At 40.4% G+C, this 13,530-nt stretch overlaps 1 protein-coding gene and 1 long non-coding RNA gene across 8 annotated transcripts in view; both read left to right on the plus strand.

Annotated features, from left to right (window-relative positions):
• Positions 1 to 13,530, plus strand: part of TSHZ2 (teashirt zinc finger homeobox 2) — a 410,894-nt gene that overhangs the window by 68,605 nt on the left and 328,759 nt on the right. The gene's annotated exons all lie outside the window — the stretch shown is intronic.
• The window catches only part of LOC141574067 (uncharacterized), a 46,691-nt gene continuing 33,161 nt past the window's right edge, over positions 1 to 13,530 (plus strand). Inside the window, exon 1 of the long non-coding RNA XR_012500671.1 lies at positions 1 to 13,530. This exon is cut by the window's right edge and continues 21,880 nt beyond it. This is a non-coding gene — a long non-coding RNA (uncharacterized LOC141574067).

Below are 13,530 nucleotides of genomic sequence, written 5' to 3' on the forward strand. Positions count from 1 at the left end.
TGCCCCCCCAACACACACAAAGTATTAGGATCAATTAGTTGCTACTTTTTGGGGGGTATATTTTCTTGCCCCTACTGCACTTGTCTTCTCTGTCACTATTACTGTCACTATGACTAACCAGTGAGCAGAACTAAGTCTGCAAAGAAAGATGCCTTTCTTCCTCAACAGCGAGCTCCAAGTCTTACTTCACAAATAAAGCATCTGATACATTAGATAAAAATTATGACTGGTAGTTAGCTCCTATTTTCCAAGTTTTCTCTTGATTGTGTTCATTCACTCAGCAGATATTTACTGAGCTCCCGATTTAGGAGAGAAACAACCAAGGTCCTTGTTCTCAGGGAGCTCTCCTTTATTACATAAATTGTTATGTAATTATAATACATAACGTAGTACACATATTTATTACATAAATACGTAAACGTGTATTGCCAGCAGAGATACGCAATAAAAGCAGGGGTAGAGAGGGTTGGCTGAGTGGGTTGCTATTTAAAATGGGTTGTCAAGGGAGGAGCTTTGATAAAGAAACATTTGGGTGGAGAGTTGGAGGAAGTGAAGATGAGGAGCTTCATAGCTGATCCATGCACATCCCTTTACACGATAGTTCTCGCTGTGCTGCACACAAGCCTCAGAGCACAGTCGGCCCTCTGCATCCACGGGTTTCACATTCAGGGATTCAATCAAATGAGGATTGAAAATATTCAAAAAAAATTCCAGAAAATTCCCAAAAAGCAAAACTTGGATTTGCCATGCACTAGAAACTATTTACATAGCATTTACATTTTATTGACAACTACTTGAATAGTATTTACATTGTATTCCGTATTATAAGTAATCTGCAGATGAGTTAAAGATATGTGAGGATGTATGTAGGTTATAGCCACTACTACACCATTTTACATATGGGACCAGAGCCTCCATGCATTCTGGTACCCTCGGGGGTCTGCAGCCAATCCCCCGAGGATACCTAGGGACCACTGTATTTGCGGAAAAGAGTTCACTGTTTGGGAACTGCCCATATCAGCATGTTCCAGAATATTTCCAGAATCCATGCTTCTTGGGATGTTAGTGGAAGTCACCTGAAAATAAAATGAAGTCTGTAGAATTTGGAGAAACAGCCAGTATTTACCATCTTCCTTTACTGCAAGACTCTTCAGAGCCTTTAATGGGCTGGTGCACACTGTGAATGTACAAGTGAGAACTAGAGGATTCAGCTAGAATTCAGTTCCCTAACTTGTTTGGAACTCAGAGGCCTTATTCAAGAAACATGTTGTAGGACATGCGTTCAGAGAAATATATTTGGGGGAAAACTCTTTTGGACCGAGAACCAAATTTTAAAAAATATTATCATATTACTTTGTCTCAAAAAAAAATCCAGATGTTTCTGATAGATTTGCACTGAAGTCCTGTGATCATTTAGGGTCTTTCACTGTTGAGAACGAAAGGAAACATCAAATGGCCAAGTAGTTTTATTCCTTTATTCCATTTTGTGGGCATCCAGATTGCACATCTGTTGGTTTGACTGGCTTGGAACTTGTCAATCTGCTTCATGGCAAATATTGGGAGACAAAAAGGTACTAATTACTGAGCCCAATTTTACTCTTGCTATCCACATAAAAGTAGTCCCTGAGGTTTGGAAATTTGAGGTTTAGCTCAGAAAGGATCTAAAAATCATCCTGGACCACCTGAAAAAGAGCCACAGAAGTGGAGGGTCAAGAACACGGGCTCTGACTACACAAGGTTGGACTCACATGTAAGTCCTGATACGTTCTCGCTGAGTCTCAGTTTAAATTGCCTCTCACATGGGATTCTACTGAGACGGCTGTTTTTTTGTTTTTATCCAAAAAAAGGTGGGAAGTCATAGAAGGGCCCTTCGTAGAGGGATGTGAAAGTTGAAATTGCTGGTTTTGATAATATGTTCACTATATTTTTTAAAAAACTTTTATTATAGTAAAATACGCATAACGTAAAATTCCTGTCTTAACCGTTTTTAAGTAGAGCTTAACAGCTTTACAGTTCAGTAGTGTTACGTATACTCACAGGGTTGTGCAACCGATCTCCAGGACTTTTTCATCTTGCAAAACTGAAAGTCTATATCCATGACACAACAACTTCCCTTCCTCCCCGACTCCCAGCCCCTGGCAGCCACCATGCGACTTGCTATCTCTATGAGTTTGACCACTCTAGGTGCCTCATATGAGTGAAATCATGTAGTATCTGTCTTTTCGTGACTGGTTCCTTTCACTTAGCATAATGTCGTCCAGGTTCACCCATGTTTAGCATATGCCAAAATGTCCTTCCTTTTCGAAGCTAAGTAATAGTCCGTTGTATGGATGTACCACGTTTTGTTTATCTGTTCATCTGCTCTTGCTTCCACCTCCTGGCTACTGTGAATCATGTCACTGTGAACATGAGTCTACTATCTCTCTTAGACCCTGATTTCAGTTCTTCTGGATAAACATCTGGAAGTGGGATCGCACCCATAACATTTTTAAAACAGCTCTATTGAGATAGAATTCACATATCCTAAAGTTACCTTTTAAAGTACAAAATTCAGTGGATTTTAGTGCAGTTGACCCTTGAACACATTGATTTGAACTGCTCAGGTCTACTTACACACGGATTTTTTTTTTCAGTAAATACACACTACAGTGCTACAGGATCCAAGGTTGGCTGAATCATCAGAGAAATGTGGAGAGGGAGGACTGATGTAAAGTTATACGCGGATTTATAACTGCGTGGAGGGTCATGACCCCTGCATTGTTCAAGGGTCAACTGTATATTCACAGATTAGTGCAACCATCACCACAATCAATTTTGTAACATTTCCATTTCCCACCTCAAAAAAGAAAAAAACTTGTTCCCATTAGCAGTCACTCCCCATTCCTCCCTTGCTTCACCTCTAGGCAATCACTAATTTGCTTTTTGCTTTCTGTCTCTTAGATTTGCCTATTTTGGCCATTTCATATAAATGGAATCATACTCTATGTGGTCTTTTGTGTCTGGCTTCATTCGCTTAACATGATGTTTGCAAGGATCATCCAGGTTGTAGCATGGTAGGCACGTCCTTCCTTTTTATTGCTGAATATTCCATGGTATGGACACGCCAGTTTTGTTTATTCATCTGTCTGTCCATTAAGTAATGGATGTTTGGGTTGTGTCCGTCGTACCTCGTTATCATCACTGTGTTTCTTGTCTTGTGACTTGGCAAATCTCTAGCCTTGTGGAATTCAGAATTTTCCTTTTCTCGACCAGGGGCAAATAAGCCTCTCTGAAAATGCAGATCAGAGAACCTGTCTAGTGGGTAGACTGCAAGGCCATCCCTCCCGCCAGTGATCATATCCCCTACAAATAAAAAAGGACGAAAAAGACCACATCCACTCAGCCTAAAAGCAATATATATATATATTTTTTTTCCTCTCTATTTCTAATGGAATAGACTTGTGCTCTTTAGGGAAATCAATAGGAGGGGTAACAACCGATTATACTATGAGAAAGGAAATTTTAAAAGACTCTCTGGAAATAGCGCATACATAAAACATTTCTGAACTATCTGCAAATGCAGGAATTATCCCTTGATGCAAGGGATCTGTGCCAAAGTAAAAGTCTGCTCAGGTTCTTATGAATTTCCACGTTAGTGGCAACTTTCTCACTCCAGTGACTGTGAAAGTCGCTGCGTTTATCCCGCGTTGCCCCGTGTCCAGGACTCCAATGCCATTTGAGGACGAGGCTGTTCCATCTAATTAATGATTGAACCCTAACTGAACTCAGAGTGTTTTATGCATCACAGTTCTTGGCCACATGTCCAACAGCATTTTGAATTTATTAAATGCCAGGGCAAGAGATCCTTAGGGGTTTGGACAACATATCTCCTGCTCTGGACATTGGAAAGAGAAGGAAGTGAGATTTGGAGTGAACCGAGGGAGGACTTACCACGAGCTGGCCTGCACCTGTTTGAAAGCTCGGCCGCGGAGCCAGTTATCTCATTATTTGAGCAACCTGACAGACTTCCCTCTTCTCACTCAGGTTTCCCATATACAGAGCCGCCGTCCAACTTTGTTACAAAGAAAGAAGAGAAACTTGTCATTTGTTTGATCATCGGCATGGTGTAAGAATTTGCCTGTCACTTGTTTAGGATAATGGCTGAATTCTTTCGTTTTCAATTGATGCTTGGCAGTTCGGATGTGTTAGATTGCTCGCAAACAACTGAAAGAGATCCGCACGTCCTATCCATTGTCAAGCTCATTTAGCAGATTATTCTAAGACTGAAGTAAGGGAAGATAGCTCTGGCTATGAGTCTTTTAAGAAAACATTAGAGAGTGTGAACAAAAGCAAATCCACAGAACTTTAAAATGTCAGAGAACTCAGAAATCCTTCAGTATGAAGAGTTTGAAAACTCATATGCCCACAGAGTCCAGGCAGCTAGTAAAAACAATTAAAAAAGGAAAAGCAGCCAAGAGAGATGGATTGCCCCTTGCAAGGCCCTCGGAGGGCTTCCAGCCTGTGCTCGATAATCATGTTTTCATGAAATTTGCAAAAGTAAGACATTTGACTTTAATTCGTTAATAGAGCAGCAGCTTCCCTCTCTGACATGCCCCCTGCGTCACACTTTCCCTTACGTTGAGAGTTAGTTGGCACTGGGGTTGTCCCAGGAATTTTGGACTCATGTGCCATGAGCATTTTTTATTTATAATTTTTCCCGCAGTACTGCAGATGCTGCGAACATGTTATATTCATAATTTTGTATTACTTTTCTTAAAGAAGACCCCTTTCCAGGTTTTAAAAGCTTCAGACTTCACAAAATCAGCAGGCAGGAGAGACGCTATGGCACTGTGGACAGATCATGCCTGTCTAGTGGACGGGCTTTCCTAAGCTCAAGACAGTTGCCAGGTGGGGATTGAAATGCCTGGTGGGACCAGTTCCCTCTGGTGAAGCCAGAAATCCAGATTTTCACGTCAAAACTTCTAATTTCCAAATGTTTATAACAAACCTAACAAAACTAATTGGAAGGTCGAATTTGATCTGTGGGCTGTCAGTTTTCAAGACTTGCTATTTATGATGAAAAAGCTAAATGAACAAGTCTAAAATATTGAGCCATCTATCCACCCCAAAGCTTTTACATCGAAGTTATCAACCTAGTTTTTTGTTTGTTTGTTTAACTTTTAAATCATTCAATTAGTATTCACGGAGTACCAACTGTACCTTCTGCACAGATCTGAGTTTCTCCCAAGATCAGTTCTTGATTAATCGTGTCCATAGAAGCCCACATCCAGGCTTAGTGTTGAGAGACGGGGGCTGATGGCAAATTACATCTCACTGTGCCAGGACCCTAGAAACAACTAACTGAAATTTGTGATAATTCTAAGTGTTCCAGATCCTTATTAAAAGAAAAGCTTCAAAAAAAATGGTGTGAGGTTTTGTATTGATGGGCACATTATTGTAGTCTTGGTGTTAGAGTGTTTTTTTGTTTGTTCGTTTGTTGGTTTTTTTTGCACAAACTCTGGGTGATTTAAAGTACTTGGAGGTAAAAACTGTCCTTCATTTCACTCCTCCTCACCTTGAACGTTTACATCTGTTTTCTCTACTGCCTCCAAAGCTTTTTCTCTAGAGATTTCCATGTCTGGACCTTTCTCAGCGTTGAGATCTCAGTGGGCATGTTACCTCTTTGGAAAACCTTTCCAGAGCATCTTAGCTAAGTTTATCAACCCCCAGCTCTCTTCCTCAGGGGTTGGCAAGTGACAACCTGCAGGCTGAATCCAGCCTACTGCCTGTTTTGTAAATAAAGTTTTATCGGCACACAGCCACATCCATTACACATTGTTACATATGTTATAACCTGAGACTGGAGTGGTCGCAACAGGGACCATTTGGCCCACGGATCCCAAAATATTTGCTGTTTGCCTTTTATAGAAAATATTTGCCGACCCGTGAGCCTCCCGTAACCCTGCTTTATTTCCTTCATAGTAGTGATTATTGTCTGAAGTTACTTACTTCTTTCTTTGTTTGCTTGTTTCTTTCTGATTTCTACCTTTAGAATATTAGCTTCTCATGGGTTCTTTTCCCCGTACCGTCGTAAGCATAATGTATTTTGATGGAATGAATTTATAAATTCCATGCTTCAGCCTTTCTATTAATGCAGAGAGGGCGCCCCAGCTTTGATATACAGATGAGTTCTGTTGCTGTATGTTTCAACCAGGGAAAAACATGTAAATTGTTTGGGTTTTGGTTGCATAAACTGGACCAACCAAATACACTGAGAGAGATGAGGCCTAAGTACTGTATTCTGTAATGTCATCTCTTGAACGTGACAAGAAAAAAGCAAAGCTGTGAAACCAGTGGAAAACATCATGGTGATGATGTGTCATTTCATCCAATGCCACTGTCACTAACACGAGCTAACTCTTCTTTGTCACACAAACAAAGGCTATTCACCCACTTACTTACAAGTTACCAAACATTTTGGCTTAACCCTGTCTAACCAAATAAACGAGTTTATTTAAAACGGCTCAACTCATGTAAGGAAAGTTTTCTTTTTCTCTGCTGAATTGCATCACCTTGTCCCAAATCACCTGTGCAAACCCCAACATATACCCAGCCATATCCTGGTCACCTCATGCTATTTACTTGCTGGAAATAAATGTCCACACTCTATTTAATCCCCTCTCTCACACTTTGACGTACGTCAGAATTTCTTCCATCCATTCTTCCCTGTCCTGGGCCTGGCCTCTTCTGCTTAGGCTGTCTCTAGCACACAGGTCAGCACTTGAGGATTTATTTACTGGTTCCTCGTCTGTTGGCCCTTACTGCCCTGTTCCCATCTGTGAGAGAGCAGGCACCCTTTCATATCCACCTTTATATTTCCCTCTATTACCCAATTTGTGTGTGGCCTGAATTGAGCTCTGAGTAAACACCAGGTCCCTGGCACTGGGCTGGGAGTTATGCAGACAAGACCATTAAAGTTTCCCAAGAGCCTTAGAATCTTAACTTTGGGAAGCTTCATACCATCTAGAAATAAACCTGTTCAAATGCACTCACTTGCCATGTTAATTATGATTTTTTTTTCTTTTAAAGGAAACAAAAACAATTCATTTGCTTTTAAAATTATTATTGATTATAATTTTTCTATGTCTCAACCAATGCATGTATGGTCAGATCTCCAAGGATCTGAAGGCCCTTCAGAGGTACACTCAGAAAAGATGTGCACTCTATGCACCACGCCCCAAAGTCCTAAAGTATAAAGCAGCCCTGGACACTCTCAGATACAGTGGTGAACTCAGCGGATGTGGTTCTTGTCCTAAGGGAGTCCAGAGTCCAGCCAGTGTGAGATGCGGGTAAGCAGGTAGTTACAGACAATTATGAGAAGGCCCGTTTTGGAGGAAGGGCAGGGACAGAACCAGACTTGAGGGGAATGGAGAAAAATGGGGATGAAGGAAGGGCGTCGGGGAAGACCTCCCCGGAGGGAAAGTTTTTGAGGAGCCTTAAAGGACGAGAAGTTACATCCAGTTTTCCCCCAGCTAGCCTTGATAAATCTATTTAACCCATAAACCACTTCACCTGAAGTCGTAACAGGCTATGTAATTTGTGGAGCCCCTTCCGGCATGTCAGGAAGGCAACAGCAGAGCATTAAACTGACTGTGGGGTCCTTCTGAGCATGGGGCCTGGCTGACGGCTTGGGTTTTCCGCCCATGAAGCTGGCTGTGACAGTTGTCCTAAAAAAGGGTCCAGTGTCATTTGAAAGCGGGCAGTAGAAAGAAGCACGTTTACCACAGTGCCTACCACATTGTAGGTGCTCCACAAACGTTGCTGAATGAAGATGAGTGTCTTTAGTTTTTCTTTTCATGAAAATAGACCTGACCAGGTAGCAAACGTCTTTAAGCAGGCAGTTACTTTGGCATTTTCCCTTCCAGAAGCTCAGTTCAGACCCGAAGATTCATATCAGGCCTGGGGAAACATGGCCAGTATGACTCCCTTCTGTCTTTAAGATGGCTTGGATGTTATTAGATTTAACCAGTTTATTTGGGGGAAAAAAATCATATATATGACCCTTTGGAAGAGAACTTTCCTCACATCTTATCCTGACAGCAGATGATGATAAACTGATGCTAAACAGAGTGATTTTTATTAAGGTTCATTGAGTGCATTTTCAGAAGCTGCCACACAATGAAATGTATACATTTTCTCCCCTGTCTATAAATCTGAGTAGTCCTGTGTTGCCAAGTCAGGTAAAGTGAGTCCATGGGTAGCTCTTAAATGCATTAAACCCCTGGAAATATTAGATCCTTTGACAACAGATGAGGTTTGCTGGTGCAGCTCATTAGCATTTGAACAAATTTGTGAGACTTTTAAGGCGTGTTGTTGGATGGAGCTAAGTAGACTAATGCAGTGAATTCCAGACCCTAATGGCTCCATTTATCAAGGGAGCAGGTTTTAACATAATGCATAAACCTTTCTCACATGGCCATTTTACTATGCATTTAATTCTATTGCAACATGGTGCTTCGGGCAGAGGAAATGAAGAACTTAAACAAGGTTAACATTCCGAGAAAAGACTAGGAAAAAATCAATACCTCCCTCCATCCCCAAATAAAAGATGATTTACAAAAATGGAAATCTATATTGATGGCAGAGTCTTTCAGATGACAAAATGTATCCATGATGTTTTGTGACTGGGACATGAGCTGTCCTTGCCACTGAATTCATGTCGAGTTCCAGGGATAATGTTATAAAAATGTTTTAGTGGGTTTAATTAAAGATTATTAATTGGTTAAAGGCCCTCCTGTAGCTTTGAGATTTATTTTAAGGCCAGCGAGGACTTCTGCAGCCTGTCTTTATTCTCAGTTTCACATTCTTGTTGACTTCAGGATGTTGTCTTTCTTCCTGTTTACATGCACTTAAGAAGAAGCGCTGAAGGAACGATCTTTCCTCCCACTCGGAAAGATTTGCCAGAGCTTAACACTGAAGCTGCGTCCCTTTGGAATACCCGCTCATTCAAGACTTTTGTTTTGTCTATTAGCGATTCAAGAATACCGTAACTTCATGACATTTGCAGATATAACATTGCGGTTTTGTCTATCAGGGAAGTAACCCAGGGCTCCGAACATGCAGCACTGGGGCCACTTGCTTAGGTGGCAGTTTGCATTGTGCGGAGTGACACTTAGATGTAGGAGGATGTAATTTTGCTCGTGAGCGGCCCGGAGCCACAGCGCAACGTGAATTTCCGGTTTCTCGGCTGAGCTGCATCCCCTCTGCCTGCCAGTATTGTTAAAAAAGCAGTGCACACCAGACAGGTGACTCTCTATAAATGGCTTTGGGTTCTATATTTATACAGCTATTAAGAACCTAAAGAAGTCACTTAAATTTTTCAGATATACCTCACTGCATTTTATGAGGGAAAAATAGATGCTTTGGTGGCTTCATAAATTCAGGGGGTTTTGAAGGCTGCAGAATATATCCCTCACGAATGTCAAGGGTCTATGGTATATAACTTTTACTTTTCAGGAGATGTTACCCTGCTACTTAGATTGGAAACACCTTGCTGCTAATACATAAAACAGCCCCACGGTTGCTCATTCTAGCCAAACTACCATCCAAAGTTATTTCTTTAAAAAGTTGAGCCTTCCCAATTTCCCCGTTTCCTTCCTGAAAATGGTTTTCTATACGATGCTTGGCAAGACTTGGGTATTAGCAGCCAGAGTTGTGCTAAGCCAAATAGCTGAAAGTAGACTGATTTCCATCACTCAAAAAATGTAAAGTTGGAGCTTAAGCCAGGAGTTTGGCAATTAATCTTCCACCTTTGGAAAATTCAAAATTATACTTTATGTAGTAACAACAGGTTAGCTAAATAATATCCTGAATAGAGGGATGAAAGAGCTTAAAGGTGGTGTTTCATAAAAGTGAGGAAGGAATATTAAGATACCCTTCATATACACAGCAGGGTCCTGTATAGGAAATAGAAGTTCCGTCAAACCCCCAAAGGTACGGAAATCAATAAATAGGGTTTTCTCTGTGTCCAAGCAGCACTCACGACTCTGGGCGGATGTCTCTTTCTCTGACGCCTTTTCTGGTCCTCCTAGTCAAGGTTAGGTGTTGTTTTCCAAAGTCATCCTGCATTTCCATGCATGGTTATTCACATACATTGGTTGGTTGTTTTCTTATCTCTCTCCTCAACTCAACTGTCTGTACCTTACTGACTTTCCTTCCTTAAGGCTAAGCACAAAATTATCACTGCAGAAACTCAAAGAACATTTGTGAATAAATTAATGAATGATTGACTAAATGCAATTGTGAACATTTTTTTTGAGCTTCAGACCTTTAAAAGAAAACCAGGAATTGGAAAAAAACAAACAAAAAAAACCCCAGTGAAATGGCTGGAGACCTTAAATCTTTACTCCTTCTTCAAGCACGTGGAAAAAGCCTCCTTCTCCTCCCAATGAGCGGGGGGCAGCACACAAGTCAAAGAGAGGGAGCCCATAGCATGGGCTCCAAACATATTCACGGAAATGAACCAACCACTCCTTGAGTTCTTGCCTGGTGGCTATTCAGAGGATACCCTGAATCACTCTAGCAGAGGAACCTTAGGTGAAGGAAAAGACACAGGATCATGAGTACAACATTGCCCCTCTAGTCGGGACCTCTCTAATCTTCCAAGTGCTGAGTCCAGGCAGCAGGTCATAGGATGCCCGGGAGATTTCCTTTGCAGAGTCGTTGAGCAGGATTAGCTTTTGTTGACTGCTTTTGTTAATGTGTCACCAATCATAGACCTTCTTCTACTGACGGGTTGTACTTTTCTGTGCTCCTTTTGTGGATTCATTTTAAAATATCACCTTAGAAAGTTCTAGGAAAACTCTAGGCGTCTCAGTGAGATGTTTTGCAAATGGCTTAATTCTCTGGATTTAGCAATAAAAAGAGACACTTTTTTTTGAGGTGAGCTCAAATTCCATTTTGAAATCAACAAACATGCTTCACTCACTTGCCTCAAACCTCGGAGACGTGGTCTACTTGAAATCGAGGTGAATAGTCTTCAATTCCTACCTTTTGTTGCAGTCTTTCTCCTAATTGTAGGTCACATCATTATCTATCCCAATTTAAGTATGTTATTTTGGGCTAAAATTAAAAACACATGAGCAAAAATTAGCAAAGCTTTATTTTTTTAATGTGGACCATGTATCTTCTAAGAGATCTTTAAGGAGAGATGTATATTTAAACTGTACCAGGAAGCAGATCTGGTTCTAGAGAGAACGTGGACTCTTAGAAGCTGTTTTCAATTCTCAACTAAGCTGCATTGTCAGTTAACCTCTTTGATGTTGTCAGCTCATCTGTAAAGTGGAAATTAATAGTGTCTTCCCCACAGGGCTTTTATGAGGGTAAAATAAGATAATCTACAAGAAATTGCTTGGCAAATTGTAAAGTGCCATATAAACACAGAAGATAATCACCAAAAATTATAGTATGTAAGGTTCTTGAGCACAAAACAGTAAGCGAGAGAAAGTTCTGGGATAACAAAAATTCAGAAAGGAAAAAAGAATAACCATCTGAACAATTACTTGGTGGCATTGCTGTTTCAGAATATGGAGGAGTTATAACCTACACACCTTCAATTTAGATGTTCACAGTTTTATGCACTTGGCAAAACATTTTAAATACTGTAAAATATTCTAAAATTCTGTTCTGCAAAGATAATATATATGCACATTACTACAGATATTGTACATTTTAATAAATATCATTGCATAGAGATATATACATAAAACCAAGTATAGCATAGTTTATGAACAAATAAAAATTTTAAGGGGTAGATTTTTAAGTCTAAATGTATTACTGCTTTTCAAACTCAAACCTTGTGGAAGATGGTACTTACAGCACAGTTGTAATTACTGAAGCAAAGGGGCTGTACCTTGGTGTGTTTTTTCAAAGCATACTTCTTATCTTTTCTAAAACTCCTGCCAGCCATGGTAGGTGAATGGAAATTGTATGTGTGTGTGTGTGTACGTGCATGTGCACGCATGGATGTGTATATGCAAACATCAAAACTGATTTGCCCAGGAACTCAATTTGAGCACAAAAATCACAGGCATGAATATGCAAGGAGATTTGAATGTGTGTTTGTCAGCAACTAAATATTTGGCAAGGGGGAAAATTAAAATAGATTGCACTTAGAGCTCGAGGAAGGAAGAATAAACACAAATTTACAGGTAAGTGTTAGCAAACAGCATATATATTGAATAGTAGTCTGAAATAGACCCATCTGAACTCGGTAGGAAATTGACATTCTGTTTGTGCTGCTGCGTATTAGAACTGGAAGCCTCAAGTTACGTTTCTCAATAGGGATACAGCAAATTACTATATCTACATGGCAGGCACTTGGCTCTTAAAAGCTGGCGAGATTGAGGGTTATTTGAGGCATTTAAACTAAAAATTTCAGAGAGGATCAAATCAGTGTTATTTTTGGTCAATCAGTAAGATAGTCAACAGGTATTCATCACACAGCCAGTTGTCTGTTTATTTTTTTAACTCTATGCTGGGGTAGATTAGAATGGGGAAGCCACCTAAGACATTAGAAGAGGGAACGGTAGATCTTGGACCCTGGTTTGGAAGGATGAATGGCAGTAAGCGAGGGCTTTGGAGTCAGACACACGTGGCTCCGAGTCTTAACACCTTTTTCTCTAATGTAGCTCCACATTTTATGTGAGGCTTATGTTCTGAAGTCAGCCCACTAGGAAAGAGTCACAGACAGTCAAAATTATCTTTGGAATTTCCTTAAGTCTTCTACCCTTAAACCTTCTTCTCTTCGAATTAAAAACATTTTTTGAGCCCCTAAGCCATTTAGGAAATTGGAATTCATTATCAAGTCACACACATACACACACACACACAGAGGATTGTGTGCAGCCTTCTGTCTTCATTTTTGTGCGCACTCAAATTTGAGAACTGCTATGCTAAAGGAAGAACTAAAAAGAAAGTCTACGTGCAGATGTCTGGACTTTTGAATCATCCTGCCTTTCAAATACTATCCAGTCCCCAGTGTGAACGGCAGATGGTGAGACTTCTCAAGTGCTGCTGTTTGCCTGCAAGGTTTACTCTATTTGGTTGTAATAATAAGCCTCTCTAACCTTAATACATGCTAATAGATCTATTTGATGTTTTGAGGATTAAATGAAACAGGGGATGGCGTCTTTCTTGAGGGCTAGGTTTGAAAATCGGAATGTAAGTTGCATGTACTGAATGACACCACTTCATTTATGTGATCTTTGTCAGGGCACTTCACCTCATTATGCCTCAGTCGTCTTATCTGCAGTCTGATGATTGGAGTAAAACCTACTTAACGGAGTTGTTGACATATAATGATAATGCAGGAAGAGCTGTTAGCAGACAGGTAGCAAAAAATTAAAAAGCAGTAACTCTTATTAGGATGATCACAAAGTGTTGTTGTTGCGATGATGATGATTATTTTATGCTCTGTGGCTTCGGACGCGTTACCAAATCTTTCTGAGCTTTAGTCATCTCATCTGTCAAAAGGGAGTGTGATATCTTTTC

The sequence above is a fragment of the Camelus bactrianus genome, chromosome 19 (assembly GCF_048773025.1).
Source record: "Camelus bactrianus isolate YW-2024 breed Bactrian camel chromosome 19, ASM4877302v1, whole genome shotgun sequence".
Lineage (NCBI taxonomy): Eukaryota > Metazoa > Chordata > Mammalia > Artiodactyla > Camelidae > Camelus > Camelus bactrianus.